The sequence below is a fragment of the Sciurus vulgaris genome (assembly GCF_902686455.1).
Source record: "Sciurus vulgaris genome assembly, chromosome: 14".
NCBI lineage: Eukaryota > Metazoa > Chordata > Mammalia > Rodentia > Sciuridae > Sciurus > Sciurus vulgaris.
This window is the reverse complement of record NC_136475.1, coordinates 42,048,489-42,065,053: the sequence shown is the minus strand read 5'-3', so window position 1 is coordinate 42,065,053 and position 16,565 is coordinate 42,048,489. Positions and strand designations below refer to the sequence as shown.

The window sequence follows — 16,565 nt, the reverse complement described above, 5'->3', positions numbered from 1 at the left end:
TTAGCCTTCAGTAGGCTGAACTCTTGGAGGAAGTTGATAGTGCAGTGCTGCACAAGGAAGCTGCCTCTCTAGGGGTGTTAGCCTTCAGGTGGGGTATATTCTCTGCTAGTGGGCAGAGGTGTCTCCACTTGTTGACCAATGGTCATCCAAAGGGGAACTAGGCTGTGGGCTGAGGCAAGGCCTGTTTGGGTCTGTGTCTCTGGTTTTATCATCCTTGTGGGAAAACCTCACCCAGCAGGGAAGACTCACCTGATGGGGAGGTCTCACTGGTCAGTTCCCCTCCTAGTGTTTCCCCTCAATCTACAGGTAACACCTCGGCTGGGCTGCCTTCCTCTGCAATGTTCCCAGGGGCCTGGACCTACCTTCTGGTCCTGGGAAGTCACCCTTCGCAGACGGGTCTCCTTAGGCTGCCTCTCCTCAGAGAATCTGCCTGCAGTCCTGGAACCTTTGCTCCGCCCCTAAGCGTGTCTCTGTGTGGCTCTTCCACCAAGAAGCCTCCTAGGTCCTGGGACCCTGCTCTGCACCTAATTGCCTGGCTCTGCAGCCCCTCCTCTGAGCAGCCACCTGGAGCCCCGTACAATCCCTCTGAGTCCCAGTGACCCGCCGCACGCCTGTTCCTCCAGACTGCTGCCCGGTGTTCTGGTGCGGTCACTAGGAGCCCAAGCCACTCACTGCATGCCTCCTCCTCCCTCTAGCTGCCCGTTGCTCTGGGCAGTCTCTCCGAGTCCAAGTGACCTGCCCCATTCCTCCTCCTCCTCCAGGTAGCCCCCCGGGTGTTCAGGAGCGGTCACTCTGAGTTGCTCTGAGTCGCTCTGAGTCCACGTGACCCACTGCACGCCTCCTCCGGGCAGCCGCCTGGAGCTCTGTTGTGGCCACTCGAGACCAAGCCACCCACCGTGCTCCTCCTCCAGGCAGCCCAGTGTTCAGGAGCGGTTGCTTTGAGTCCAAATTTGCCTCTTCCTGCCTGTTGCTAGAGTCAGCTGAGTTCCCATGAGTGCCACTCATGGGGAACTTGAGAGCAGCTCCTTAGCTCCTTTGTTGCCTTTTGCTAGGTAGGGCATCCTTGGTCAGGTGGCTTCTTTGGAAGCCTCAGGGATTTCTCCCTTTTTCAATGACCCTCTTCTTTGTAGCAGGTGCACTGATTGGCTTTTCATTCTCTAGTGGCCTCTTCAATCACCCTGATCAGGAGATAATGTAGCCCAGTGTTGTAAAGCTTCCTTGAGAAATTCTCTTGTTCTCTGGCTTCAGTCTGATGCCCTGGGCAAGAGTCAAATATTGGTTTCTTGGCCCATTTATTTTAATCTCAATCATTAAGCCTTGATCTTAAACATCCAGCAAGCCAGTCTCACCAGTCATAAAGTAAGAGTACTGAGCTTTATCTTCAATGTCTATGACTTTAGAGTCATGTTCTGCTTTTATTTAATTGGGGTCTTTATTATTCTATCTGTCCTGTAGGTGATGACTTATTATGTCAAAGTACCTCAGGTTGTTTGTTCTTGAAGCAGCACCTGTGCAAAACACAAACAGGCAACAGTTATAGAGTTTACAAGAAAAATTATAAAATGAATTAACAAAAGTAAAATCATGTTTAGTTTCTGTAAAAACTATCTTGAATTTTGGCTGAGCTATACATTATACCACATTATATCCCCTGTTTGAGATCAGAGCAACTTTACAATAAAAACCAATCCTTTGAATATAACTTTGAATGAGCTAAAATCTAGTTTATTTTGGAGCCACTCTAACATGTAGTAAGGTGGGAGGCAGAGACTTATGTCAGGTGAGGTGGGGCTCTTCACAAATCTTTTTTTTTTTTATTGTAAACAAATGGGATACACGTTGTTTCTCTGTACATGGAGTAAAGGCATACCATTTGTGTAATCATAAATTTACATAGGGTAATGTTGTTTGATTCATTCTGTTATTTTCCCCCTTCTCCCCACCCCTCCCACCCCTCTTTTCCCTCTATACAGTCCTTCCTTCCTCAATTCTTGCCCCCCTGCCACCCCCCATTATGTGTCATCATCCGCTTATCAGTGAGTCGTCTCAAATCTTAGGCAAAGTGTTCTAGTTTTGAAGTTAATGTGTTCCTCTTTTTTAAATATCATTTTACAAAGTTCACATATATTGTTTTCTTACTCTATACAAATACTAGTTCATACCATATAAGATTATATTTAAAGCATAAATCAAGGAAAGACTTGGAGGATTTTAAACTTTTCTTTTGTGTAGCAAAGTGCAAAATGCTTTCATGTTTCACAATATTAACCTTTAAATAGATCAGGCTCTTACTAACTTTTGGAAATACATTTACATTTTTATTCCAGTGTAGAAGAAACATAAGGTTTGGATCCAGTTTCAGAACATTAAATGATATAAATAAATCCCCAATAAAACTCACTCTTCTTATAAGTTTATAATTATAATTACCATTACAGAGAAGCTTAGTTTGGAGAATACCAGCTTGATATATTTTCTACTTTTAAGACTAGTATATCTGAAAGCTATAAACACATTTAATATATAAATGAGAGTAATAGCACAATTATCTTGATGGATTTCTATTAACCAATTTAGCTTTTAAAGAAAAATTTAGAATCTGTAGTATAATACAATACTTTAAAAGTTCTTATTTAACCATAATTGTACAATCCTTAATTTTTTAAATTATTTTTTAAAATAAGTCTGTGCAGAAACAGTGTTATGAGTAAATTGATATTTTTAAGAAATCTTTGTCAATTTAACTAATAGATTAAACTTTGGTTTATATCAGTACATTAGTATTTGAGATTAGGGACAAAACTTAAATAGCTTTAACTGATTGTCTCACAAACATATAACCAACTTAGTTATATACAAGCTTAGACCCTCATGTATTTCTTACCAGGAACATTTTCTTTTCTTTTTAAAATTTTATTCTTATAATTTTATTAATAATTCATAAATGATTTATGGACCGGCGTCACCAACTTGACTGACCTAAATTAACTATCCTGTGGAAAAAGTATTTCTACATTATCCAACTTACCGATAATTGCTCATAAGCTAGTTAAAAGTGTTATCTTGAACCCAAGTTTACACAATAAATAAATCTAACTATTACAATCAGCCATTTTATCTTAAATAAAAAACAAGCAAAAACACATTGTCATATTTATTCAACTTTTAAAACAGTTGCCCAATTTGCAATTTGCTTGATGGGAGTAGAAGCATAGGGCTGACAAAGAAATGAGATAAAAGTTTCTGTGTAACTGTCCATCATTAATGCTTTTCTGATGGACAGGACTTATACTGATGTATCAAAAATACATTTTGAAGAATAATGGGAAAATAACCTTGTTTATTTCTTCAATTTCTTACACCTTAAATGTCCACATTAGTAAATCTTACGGTCCATGTGCAATACCGTAACATGTGGGTTATGCAATGTTCCCCATGGCAAAGGGCAGATGAAGGTCTGGGAAATGCCACACAGTGCTCTCATTCTCTGCTTTATTGACCTGGACACAAGTACTTATGCCTGGAAACAAGAGACAGAACCTACAGTGTATCCACAATGATAGTATTAGCTTCCCCTGCAAATAAATCTAGACAGGCAGCCTAAGTTCAGTCACACAGAAAGAATTGGGCAGCTCCTTCAAGGCCAGCAGCAGTCCCTGGCTCTGTCACCCATCAAGGTAGAGGTGGTCATTTCCACTGTTGTCCTGCCCAGGGTTTGGTGGTGGACACTGTCACACAGATGCAGTCTGGTGGCTTCCCTGTCTGCAGCATGGTTTTTTCCAGTGTGCATAGTGCAACTCAGTGAGTCACCTGTTGCACTGCACATTCACATCAGATGACTTCCACAGATCCGTAGATCATCACCCTGATTGGAAAGTTTAAGCACATTTTTCACCCTAGAGGAATTGTCTTAAAAATGACTCAGAAAACGTCCTTAACACTGAAGTGGGTTTTGGAAATTCTAAACACCACCAGATTAAAAAGAACCTCAATTCTGCTTTTGAATGTGGGTCACCTGTCTTTGCAAGACAAGGCTAAAGCACAAGTTTAACAATTAAAGGAAGGCTACCCCCCTCCTCATGTATTACACTTAAGACAATCTCAACCCTAAAAGGGAAAACTGGCATGATGTATCCACAGTCACTCAGCAAAAATTGATAAAAATTCCACACATGACAAAGTACATGCATAAATTAAAAACAAGAACATGACAGAACCTCACCCATAATCTTAGATCCATATTTAAACAATCTTGTGGGAGATAATGTAAGTAGAATTTGGAGGATTAAAAGTTTTGTATTAATTTTCCTACCAAGGCTAAATCAACAAAGAAGAGACAGGTAAAATGGATTAAAGAGCCCACTCTCATGCAATTGCTTCTGGAAGACAAGCTGTTACCTGTATGTGAGCAAAAGTTTGGGCCTGGAACAAACTCTGGACAATCGATCAGCTGGGAGAATTCTGTCTGTGGAACACTGCTGGGAGGAGGACCCAGGATTGGTCATTTTTCTGGTTCTATCTTTTTCTTCATTTTGTCATCCCAAACTTCTACTTTTGTGTTGTCCTTCAGGGCCTCTAAAATGAGATTAAGGTTTGCAGTGAGAGCCTGAACATGGTGAAATTCAGCAATCAGGGAAATAGGCAAGAAATTTCACTCATTCATCTTTCTCTTCAGAAAGAAGTCATGTTCCAAGTTTTCTATACTGAAGTAATATTCAATTTGACACTTAATATACTGTTTAAGCAATACTTCTTCCCCAGGATACACCTGCACACTAGTACCATCATCATAGTAAGACATCATACTGGTGTTAATTTCTGTTTGAAATGATGGACCCATCCTTTCACAATGTTCTTGGTAGCCATACAAATGATCAAAATTCACTTGAAGGTTTCCTTTGCCTCATCCTCTTCCCCAGTCTTGTCTTCCTCCTTGGCCTCTGAAGGACCTCAGATTTTATCCCCCTTAATCCTCACATTGGATACTTCTCCTGATCTTCTCTTTTTTCTCTGTCTCACCTTCAACTTCATGTGACATTTCTCCTGTTATTATGGAATGACTTATTTGCTTCAGGTTGACACCAAGAATTGTTCCAGGATCCAGGTCTCTCCTGAGTCTGTGGTTTTACATCATCTAAATGCAGTAGTACTCACTTGTATTTATTAGCTCTCTTTCATTGCTGCTGGACTGGGCCTCATGCTCACAGACATTTTCAATAGGACCATCTAAATTTGTGTCCTGGTCTTCTTTGCTCTCACTGTTACACCTCTTTTCAACCTTCTCTTCTTTTTCTTTTCTAATTTGTGGCTTTCATTTCCTTGGCAGATGACACTCTGAGACTGCACAAAGTTTTTTTTTCAGTGGTCACTAACTCTCCTGTTGTTGGCCAGTTCGTCAATCTCTGAAATCACTGACCTTATTGGGCTTCCTTTTTTTGAGTTTCCCTGCTTTTATAATTTTGGGGGACCTGAGCTCTCCTTGCAGAATCTGTGTCATTCACAGTAGTGGTCCAGTAGTGACAGGGAACATATGTTGGGGAGGCTTCTTGGTTCAGGGTTTCTACATGGGCAGTGGCAGCTTCTCCCCCCACAGCCATGGTCAGAGGCTCCCAGGTATCGTCAGCCGGTGGCTCCCCACTGAAGCAGACCCCAGGCCTGTGCGCCTTGTGTGCCAGATTCAGCACCAGCTGCCACATGGGCATAGCAGACTGGGTATGCTCTTGCCCAGCACCAACACCAACGGTGGCTCTCCCTGCCCACCCGTTCTGGGGGCAGCCCACTCTGCTCCTTGCCCTCATACTCCAGCAAGGACTGGTGGTCTGCAGCAGCTTCACCAAGGTCGTCAGCAACTCCTGCTCCAATGCTGCCACCACCATGGGCAGGTCCTCCCAGCATGAGCGATGGACACTGGGGCAAGAGCAGATATCATCCACCATTCTGGTCTCCCCAGCCAGGGGGCACCCAAGGCTGAGGGTTCAACTGCACATCCTTTTCCCAGGGCATCAGCTGACTCTTGCCTGGGACCTCACCATTGATAGTCTGGCCATGGCTGCCATAAGGCCATGCAGTGACAGGTGTGCCAACCTGCCCACATCCAATGCAGAGCCAACCATCTGGCTTTTGGTCCTCCCAGAAATATTTTCTTTTCCCATCTACTAAATCTATATCCATACCTGGAACCTCTATTTTCTTTCCTATCTTTAGACCCCATTTTGGTTCACATTCTGAAACAACTCTTATAAGTTTTCTGAAATTAGATGAATTACTCAATTATAATAAGATGAAATACATTATGTTATTTATAGAACTCTAATTGAAGCACAGTTGAAACTTTTGGACCTCTTATACATAGAATCACATCTCTTATTTTTTACCAATTTATGGAAACACAATGTTCAAGTATATCTCCTCAAGGCATTTAAGGAGTTAAGTGTATTTGGTATTATATTTAACAGTGAGCATTTTAACTTTTTAGATTAACAGATGTCTAACACATTTGAGTAATCCCATACATGTCAAATCTACTTGACTTATTTTACTGTAAAATCCAAGATATCAGATAGCATATTGAAGAGTGTTTGCCATCTCTTTCCTGTTGAAGAAAAGTCCTGGAAAGAATGGATTAGATATTTCACAGACTTCAACGTTTTATTAATTTGATCTCCTAGAGAGAATTGTGAGTTAAAATTTTTTTTAAAATATTTTACCTTTATTTGTTTACTCAGTTTAAATGAACCTTAAAGTCATGTGAATTAAAGGTATCTGGATTCATATTTTGAATTTGAATTCATGAGTGCTCATTATATATCAATTTTTATATCATGTACATGGTATGTGGATATATGCACATACATAGACAAAAAGATATACACATAACACAAAAGCAAGACCTCGTAGATTTTTTAAGTGAATTTCCATTGCAATGTAACAGATGTTCAAACACTCTAGTGGAATAGAATTAGGACTGATCAAAAAAATTAATGTTATGAGCTCAAAAATGTAGAATTTGGTTTTCAAGATGGCGGACTAGAGGGTGGCTGCTTTTCATGTTGCTGCAGGACTCAGGATTCAAAAGAGGAGATAAAGAGAGACTTGGGACCAACTCAAAGCAGCTGGGTGAGTCTCTCCCGTTGGGGAGGCATCCCAGATGGGGCGGTAGTCCCAGAATGCAGGGAACTTTGTGAAGTAGAGCTGCCCAGCGAGACACCCCTCCCCCCGCTGGAGCAGTGAACTCAGATGGCTGGTAGCATCATAGAGGAGGCCGCTCAGCACAGTGCTTGGACTCGGAGCAACCACTGGGGCTCCGGGCAGTGGCCCAGAGGAGGGGCTGCAAGGAGAGCTGATTGGACTCAGAGCGACGACCCCTGAACACCGGGGTCTGACCAGAGGAGGAGGAGCAGCGCGGCGAGGTGCTTAGACTGGGAGCAACTGCACCAGAGCTACAGGTGGTTGCCAGAGGAGGAGCTGCTTGGCGAGCTATTTGGACTCAGAGCAACCACTCCTGAATGCTGGGGCCTGCCCAGAGGAGGAGGAGGAGGAGCATGGCCACTTGGATTCGGAGTGACTATACCAGAGATAGGGGCAGTTGCCAGAGGAGGAGCTGTGTGGCAAGCTGTCTGGACTCAAAGCGACCGTTCCTGAACACCTGGACCTGCCCGGAGGAGGAAGAGGAGTACGGAGGGGTTGCCTGGACTCGCAGTGACTGTGTTGGAGCTCCAGGCGGCTGCTCAGAGGAGAGGCGAGTGGTGAGTTGTTTGACCAGCTTCATCTTGAAAACCTAGCAAAACAATTAAAACCAAAACATAGCCATACCTGGGCTTTTAAAGGTAGAAATAATAGTCAAATGTAACCTAAGATGTACACTTTCGTTAGCCCCCTAGAATAAGTAAAAACTAGAAGTAAAAACTAGATTCTTAAGCAGAGAGGAGTGCCTTACAACTATCAAGACAAACTGCCAGAGTCCAAAATTCTTGGATGGTTTAAGGCCTACAGACATTCCTAAATAGGACAATGACTGCTAAATTGCCTACAGAAGTTCCTACAAGATCAGATACACAAGTTCACCAACCAATCATTCAAACAACTGCTTCTTCTTCAAGATCACCAGTGCCTGACACCCAAAGCTAAGACTGACACCTCTGACTCCAAAACTCTGCTCCCATCTAAAGCCCTTTCTGATCCCCTTTGTAGAGGAATGTGACTCTTCACCCTAACAGGAAGAAGCTACAGAAGAAAGTCCATCATCCCAACCCCAGCATCATAAAATCAAAAAGGTAAGAATATTGGCATCAGATCCACCATCTTAGGTCAGAATCCCTTTTACCTATGAGGATCCCAAGTTTTGATCCTGAGGCAATGCCCCTTAGCTTCCCTTAAAATGTAGAGGTCAACCCCAGTCCAGCCCATGATGCAATGACTAAGCATGCATAAAAGTTTCTATTGCACACTATAAAACTGCTCTGTGAGACATACTGATGCTCTCTCTGGAAGGACGGTCTTGTCGGTTCACAAGTGTTTTACTGACAATAATCTTTTGTGTGAAATTCCAGTGTGTAGCATGGTGCTTGCATTCTGTTCAGACCTTGTGCATGTCCTTTCAACAACAAAAATCAAAATGAAAGCAATCTTTTAAAATTGTGGGTCATTTTGCTTAAATTACATATTGCCATTTGAGCATTTATTTTTTTGTTGCGGAGGAGGAGAAAAGTAAGTTCCTTACACCTTCCAACCCATACTCAACATTTAGCAATCAAGCTATTTTTTTTTATGCCAAGGTTTGTAATCTACCTGCACCTCCCTTCCCTTGGATATTTCCCAAAATGCTTATTTGATATAAGATCACCCTAATATTATGATTAAAATTTTTCCCAAAATAAACTTTTAAAAAAAATTTTAAAAGGGTTTGGAAGGTGGCTCAGTGATTAAACGTTCTTGGGTTCAATCCCTGTACCAAAAAACAAAACAAAACAAAAAAATAATTATGGGAATTTTTCTTAATTTACTTATTTTAATTGTAGCACTTATCTATATCTCTATTGGGACAGAAGAAAACAGTAAGTCCTTCACACACTCTTCATGATCACACTCAACATTTTGTTAGGCTACTGTTTTAAGCCAAGGTCTGTAATCTTTCTGCCACCTCCCTTCCTTTGGAAAATTTACAAAAATCCTATGTTTATTGGAGGAATCTCTTACCTCCAGTCCTGTTACCTTGGCTTGTTCCTTCCTCTGTTTATCTATATTCAAGTCTTATATTGGCACAACACCACTTTATACATAAAAACATCAAGGCTTGCTCAAAGTCCCTTTTTCCGTGGCTCGTCAGTGCAGAAATTGAGGTTCAGACCAGTGTTTGCCTATTGTACAACACTCCTCAAGAGAGCCATGTGGTTCCTGAGATTTTGGACCTGAGTGTTCACATCCAGAATACTGAAATATTCATGATTGTGGGAGACCATTTAAAAATCTGATGTGATGTAGATAATTGGTTAAAATATTGAAGTGCTGATTTCTTTTTATTTCACTGTTAATTGGAATCTACTCTTTGTACTTGGATATGGGACACAGTATCAAGGTTCCATGGGCTTACACAGGGTATAGTAATAAAATCAGGGTAATTCCCATTTATTCAAATTGTCATTTTTATTTTTGAACCCTTGAAATACTTCTCTGAGTTTTTGATTTGTATAAGTTGCTATTATAAAGTGTAATCACCCTATTGTGCTATAAAACCTGAGCTACTTTTCCCTCTTAACTGTTTTTGACGCTACTTACCTACCATCAGTCCCATTCACCTTCTTATCATAGGTATAGGAAGCTATTCTGTTCTCAACTTTTGTGTGATCAACTTTTTAAGATTCAATATATGAGTTTCAACATGCAGTATTTGTGAAAAATGAAAACTCGCTACCACTACTAGAAAAGACAAACTTTTCCCCAAATACTGATCAGGTAAAGTAACACAATTTTCTCTATTCACTCATTCAGTGTTTTTGGGCTGTCTCACAAGATAAATACAGAAAAAAGAATAGAAAAATATAAATCAAATGTCCATATGTGTCCAAGATTTTATGTGTCACACTTGATTACTAGGACACTGTTGCACTTTGTGACATATATGTCCATATAAATGGTATGTGCCTGCACATACAAGATTATTTCATGTAAGTTTTAAGTATATTTTATAGTAAGTTAAAATAGATTCATATTAGCATGGGATAAAGAACTTTAAAAAATTTTTAGGCTAGACACAGTGGTGGATGCCTATAATCCCAGGTGTTTGGGAAGGTGAGGCCAGAGGATTGCAAGTTTAAAGCCAGCCTCAGTAATTTAGCAAGACTCTGAGAAATTAAGTTAAACCCTTTCTCAAAATGAAAAGTGCTGGGAATGTTGCTCAGTGGTTAAGCTTCCAAATGCACTTACTGCCTGCTTCTCTTTCACCTGGGATGTCTTTCCCCAACAACATAAAAAACAATGTCTGAGCATGGACACCACCACCTATCCTCCATCAACAGCCCACTAGTTCTCATTCAGACCAACATCCTGGGGCTGTCCTTATGGGGTGCTCACCCTGCCATGGCCCTGAAACCCTGCACTGGCTCTGCTGCACAGCCATTCCACCACAGCTGGTGGCTCTGGCCCAGCTCCAGAAAACCCTCATTTGTTCCATGGGTCCCTTACCTTTAAAAAATATGCTGCTAATAGGACAAAATGACAGGTGTTAGGCTGGAGGTGCATGCCAGTGGTAGAATAGTTGTTGACATGTGTCTGACTCCAGACTTTATACCCAGCACCTAAATAAATAATAAACAAAATAGCCAGGTGTGGTGGCACATTCCTAAAATCCCTGAATATGGGGAGGCTCATGCTGGAGGATCCCAAGTTTGAGGCCATCCTCAGCAACTTATCAAGGCAGTAAGCAACATAGCAAGACCCTGTCTCTCAAAATTAAAAAGGGCTGGGAATGTTTCTCAGTGGTTATGTACCCCTGAATTCAGTCCCTGCAACCAAAATGAAAACACAGTCAACATACCAAAAACTAAAAGTAAATTTCCCAGTATCTTTTGCAGGCAGGAGTAGCATTGATTTTGTGCTGGTCAGTAAGATGCCAATGGAAGCCACTGGACCACTAGCTCTTTTTTCTTCATTTCTTCTCCTTTCCCTATAGCTGTATTGAAAAGGATTTCAGAATGGAAAATAGGAAAAATCATGGGGCCTGATAGCATGATTAGCTAGTCATAAAGCCTAACTACTCACCTCTGGGAATATTTTTTTTTTCAAGTAAAAATATTTTTTCAGTATTTTGTGGCACATACTAGGTTTCCTTCTTCCACCGTTTCTTCATAGTCCTCTGGTTCAGGAAAAATCTAGTTCAAGAGGAGCACCAATTTTTGTCACCAACTCCTTTCTCAGGTCTCTTGTGATGGAAAGAAGCCACCATAGGAAACCTGTCCTTTTCACATTTTGAGTCTTGGGGGCAGAGTTAACCCTGACACCTGTCCAGGGTCCCTCATAATCCCCAGAAAGTTCACAGAGAGTGAGTCTCTTTATTCTTGATGCCAGCACTGAAGTCCAAAATCTCAGGGCCCGATGGCTTTCCTGAACACTATCTGTACAACAGGTAAATACTGTTCTGAATCTCAATTCCTGCAGTGTTTGGCCATGGGAAGTTGACTTTGAGCAACCCTTCTTGTTTCCATCTATAATGTGGGGCTGTGCCAACTAAAGACTTGAGTCTAAATAAATGCAGAAAGGAAGAAGCCATGGTTCCAGGACTGGAGATGAGTGATGCCTTCCAATAAACCTAGGATTTGACAAAATATCCAAGGGAAGGGAGATGGCAGGCAAATTATAGCCCATGGCATAAAACAATAACCTGATAGCAAAATGTTGGGTGGAGGCATGAAAGAATGTGTGAGGAACTTACTTTCTCATCCTCCACAAGAGGAAAATGAACCCATGGGAGCTTAACCATGACCTACATCCCAAAGTTTATTTTTTAAAAAATGTTTCTTTTTAATTTTAAGATTTTTAATCATAATATCATGGTAATCTTATATCAAATATGCATTTTTGTTCAAAATACATATGTAAAGTTTGTAACTGATTCTCTATCACCTGAATTTTTTTCTTAAATTCAACTGAAATTGGTATACTTAAAAAATTACTGAGGGTTTCAAGATGGCAGACTAGAGGGTGGCTGCATTTCATGTTGCTCCAGGACTCAGGATTCAAAAGAGGAGATATTGAGAGACTTGGGACCAACTCAAAGCAGCCGGGAGGCGTTGGGGAGGTGTACTGGATGGGACAGTAGTCCCGGAACGCAGGGAACTTTGTGAAGTAGAGCTGCCCGGCAAGACACCCCTCCCCTCACTGGAGCAGTGAACTCGGACAACTGGGCGCTTCAGAGAGGAGGCCGCTCAGCACAGCGCTGGGAATCGGAGCAACCACTGGGGCTCCGGGAGGTTGCCCGGAGGAGGAGCGGCGAGGAGAGCTGTGTGGACTCAGAACACCGGGGCCTGCCTGAGGAGGAGGAGGAGTGTGGCCACTTGGATTCGGAGTGACTACACCAGAGCTACAGGCGGTTGCCAGAGGAGGAGTTGCGTGGCGAGCTGTTTGGACTCAGACCACTTCTGAACACCGGGGCCTGCCCTGAGGAGGAGGAGGAGAAGGAGGAGGAGCACGGCGGGTCGTTTGGACTCTCAATGACTGCATTAGAGCTCCAGGCGGCTGCTCAGAGGAGGAAGCAATTGGTGACTTGATTGGACTTAAAGCAACCGCTCCTGAACACAGGGGGCCTGCCTGGAGGAGGAGCGCGGTGGGTTGCTTGGTCTCAAGTGGCTGAACCAGGGCGGCTGCCCAGAGGAGGCATGCAGCGGGTCACGTGGATTCAGAGCCACTCAGAGCGACTGCTCCTGAACACCCGGGGGAATACCTGGAGGAGGAGGAGGAATGGGATGGGTCACTTCAACTCGGAGTGATTGCCCAGGGCAACGGGTGGTTGGTGGGAGGAGGAGGCACCCAGTGAGTTGCTTGGACTCCTAGTGACCACACCGGAATACGGGGAGGCTGTCTGGAGGAAGAGGCGTGCGGCGGGTCACTGGGACTCAGAGAGATTGTATGGGGCCCCAGGTGGCTGCTCAGAGGAGGGGCCACATAGCCAGGCGATTAGGTGCAGAGCAGGGTCCCAGGATCTAGGAGGCATCTGGGTGGAAGCGCCGCACAGAGACACGCTTAGGGGTGGATCAAAGATTCCAGGACTGCGGCAGATTCTCTGAGGAGGGGCAGCCTAAGGAGATTCATCTGCAAAGGGTGAGGCTCCCAAGCCCAGGAGGTAGGGCAGGGCCCCTGGGAACTTTGCAGAGGAAGGCAGCCGAGCCCAGGCGGTAGCTGTAAATTTAGGGGAACCTCTAGGAGGGGAACTGACCAGTGAGACCTCCCCACCGTGTGAGTCTTCCCTGCCGGGTGAGGTTTCCCCAAAAGGGTGGTAAAACCAGAGACACAGGCCCAAACAGGTCTTGCCTTAGCCCGCACCCTAGTTCCCCTTTGGATGACCATTGGTCAACAAGTGGAGGCACCTCTGCCCACTAGCAGGGAATATACCCCACCTGGAGGCCACCACTCCTAGAGAGGCAGCTTCCTTGTGGAGCACCGCATTATCAACTTCCTCCAAGACTTCAGCCTACTGAAGGCTAAGAGGGGATATATATAGAAATCGTCAGGGACATTGTAAGTCAATAGAGGAAATCCGCAATATCTCAGCAGTCCACTGATACCTGAAAAATATGAGAAAACAAGGAAAGAAAATGCCGCAAACAAATCTAGATGTTACATCAATAAAACCCAATGACAGCATGGCAGAAGAAATGACAGAAAAGAAGTTCAGTATGTACATAATTAAAATGATCAGAGAAGCAAACGATGAGATGAAAGAGCAAATGCAGGCACTGAATGATGAGATGAAAGAGCAGATGCAGGCATTGAATGATCACACCAATCGACAGTTAAAAGAGCAAATACAGGAAGCAAAAGATCATTTCAACAAAGAGTTAGAGATATTGAAAAAAAACAAACAGAAATCCTTGAAATGAAGGGAACAATAAACCAAATTAAGAACACCATAGAAAGCACATCCAGTAGAATAGAACACCTGGAAGACAGAACCTCAGACATTGAAGACAAAATTTTTAACCTTGAAAACAAAGTTGAACAAACAGAGAAGATGGTAAGAAATCATGAACAGAATCTACAAGAACTATGGGATATCATGAAAAGGCCAAATTTAAGAATTATTGGGATTGAGGAAGGCTTAGAGAAACAAACCAAAGGAATGAACAACCTATTCAATGAAATAATATCAGAAAATTTCCCAAATCTGAAGAATGAAATGGAATATCAAGTTCAAGAGGCTTACAGGACTCCAAATACACAAAATTACAACAGACCCACACCGAGGCACATTATAATGAAAATACCTAACATACAAAATAAAGACAGAATTTTAAAGGCTGTGAGAGAAAACGACCAAATTACATTCAAGGGGAAACCAATACAGATATCAGCAGATTTTTCAATCCAGACCCTAAAAGCTAGAAGGGCCTGGAACAACATTTTTCAAGCCCTGAAAGAAAATGGATGCCAACCAAGAATCTTATACCCAGCAAAACTTACCTTCAAATTTCACGATGAAATAAAATCCTTCCATGATAAACAAAAGCTAAAAGAATTTACAAAAAGAAAGCCAGCATTACAGAACATTCTCAGCAAAATATTCCATGAGGAAGAGATGAAAAACAAAGAAGCAAATCAGCAAAGGGAGGAATTATCCTAAAGGAATTGTCAAATAAAGGAGGAAACAAGTTGTGTCAAATAAATAAATAAATAAAATTTAAAAAATGAACAATATGACTGGGAAACCAAATCATATCTCAATAATAACCCTGAATGTTAATGGCCTGAATTCATCAATCAAAAGGCATAGACTGGCAGATTGGATTAAAGAGAAGGATCCAACAATATTTTGCCTGCAAGAGACGCACCTCATAGAAAAATATACCCATAGACTAAAGGTGAAAGGATGGGGGAAAACATACCATGCACATGGAGTCAGCAAAAAGCTGGAGTAATCATCCTCATTTTAGATAATGTGGACTTCAAGCCAAAGTTAGTCAGAAGGGATAAAGAAGGTCATTTCATACTGCTTAAGGGAAGCATAAATCAGCAAGATATAACAATCATAAACATCTATGCCCCAAACAGTGGCTCATCCATGTATGTCAAACAAATCCTTCTCAATTTCAGAAACCAAATAGACCATAACACAATAATACTAGGTGATTTTAACACACCTCTCTCACCACTGGACAGATCTTCCAGACAAAAATTGAACAAAGAAACCATAGATCTCAATAACACAATCAATAATTTAGACTTAACGGACATTTATAGAATATACCATCCAACCAAGGGCGAATACACTTTCTTCTCAGCAGCACATGGATCCTTCTCTAAAATAGACCATATATTACGCCACAAAGCTAATGTTAACAAATACAAGAAGATAGAGACACTACCTTGTATTCTATCATATCATAATGGATTGAAGTTAGAAATAAATGAAAGAGTAAAACACAGAAACTATTCCAACATCTGGAGATTAAACAATATGCTATTATATGATGAATGCATAACAGAAGACATTAGGAAGGAAATTAAAAAATTCTTAGAGGTAAATGAGAACAAAGAAACATCATATCAAAATCTCTGGGACACTATGAAAGCAGTACTTAGAGGAAAATTTATTTCATGGAGCGCATTTAATAAAAGAAGTAAAACACAACAAATAAACGACCTAACACTACAGCTGAAAGCCCTAGAACAAGAAGAACAGACCAGCACCAAAAGTAGTAGAAGACAGGAAATAGTTAAACTCAGAGCTGAAATCAATGAAATTGAAACAAAGGAAACAATACAAAAAATTGACAAAATAAATAGTTGGTTCTTCGAAAAAATAAACAAAATTGATAAATCTTTAGCCACACTAACAAAGAGAAGACGAGAGAAAACCCAAATCACTAAAATTCGGAATGAACAAGGAAATATCACAACAGACAGGATTGAAATACAAAACATAATTGGAAGCTATTTGGAAAATCTATACTCCAACAAAGCAGAAAACCTCGAAGACATCAACAGGTTTCTAGAGACATATGAATTGCCTAAAGTGAACGAGGAGGACATACACAATTTAAATAGACCAATTTCAAGTACTGAAATAGAAGAAGTCATCAAAAGCCTACCAACAAAGAAACGTCCGGGACCAGATGGGTTCTCAGCCGAGTTCTTCAAAACCTTTAAAGAAGAGCTCATTCCAATACTTCTCAAAGTATTCCATAAAATAGAAGAGGAGGGAACCCTCCCAAACTCATTCTATGAAGCCAATATCACACTGATACCTAAACCAGACAGAGACACATGAAGGAAAGAAAATTTCAGACCAATACCTTTAATGAGCATCGACGCAAAAATTCTCAACAAAATTTTAGCAAATCGCATACAAAAACATA

The 16,565-nt window shown here is 41.6% G+C and overlaps 1 pseudogene across 1 annotated transcript; it reads right to left on the bottom strand.

Moving 5' to 3' along the window:
• Positions 1-3,826: 3,826 nt before the first annotated feature.
• LOC306643677 (la-related protein 1B-like) lies at positions 3,827-6,047 on the bottom strand (annotated as a pseudogene). The gene is made up of 4 exons: positions 6,030-6,047; positions 5,761-5,907; positions 4,364-5,340; positions 3,827-3,865 (listed from the first exon to the last, which is right to left on the bottom strand). The product of its transcript is annotated as a la-related protein 1B-like (transcript).
• Between the last annotated feature and the right edge of the window lie 10,518 nt (positions 6,048-16,565).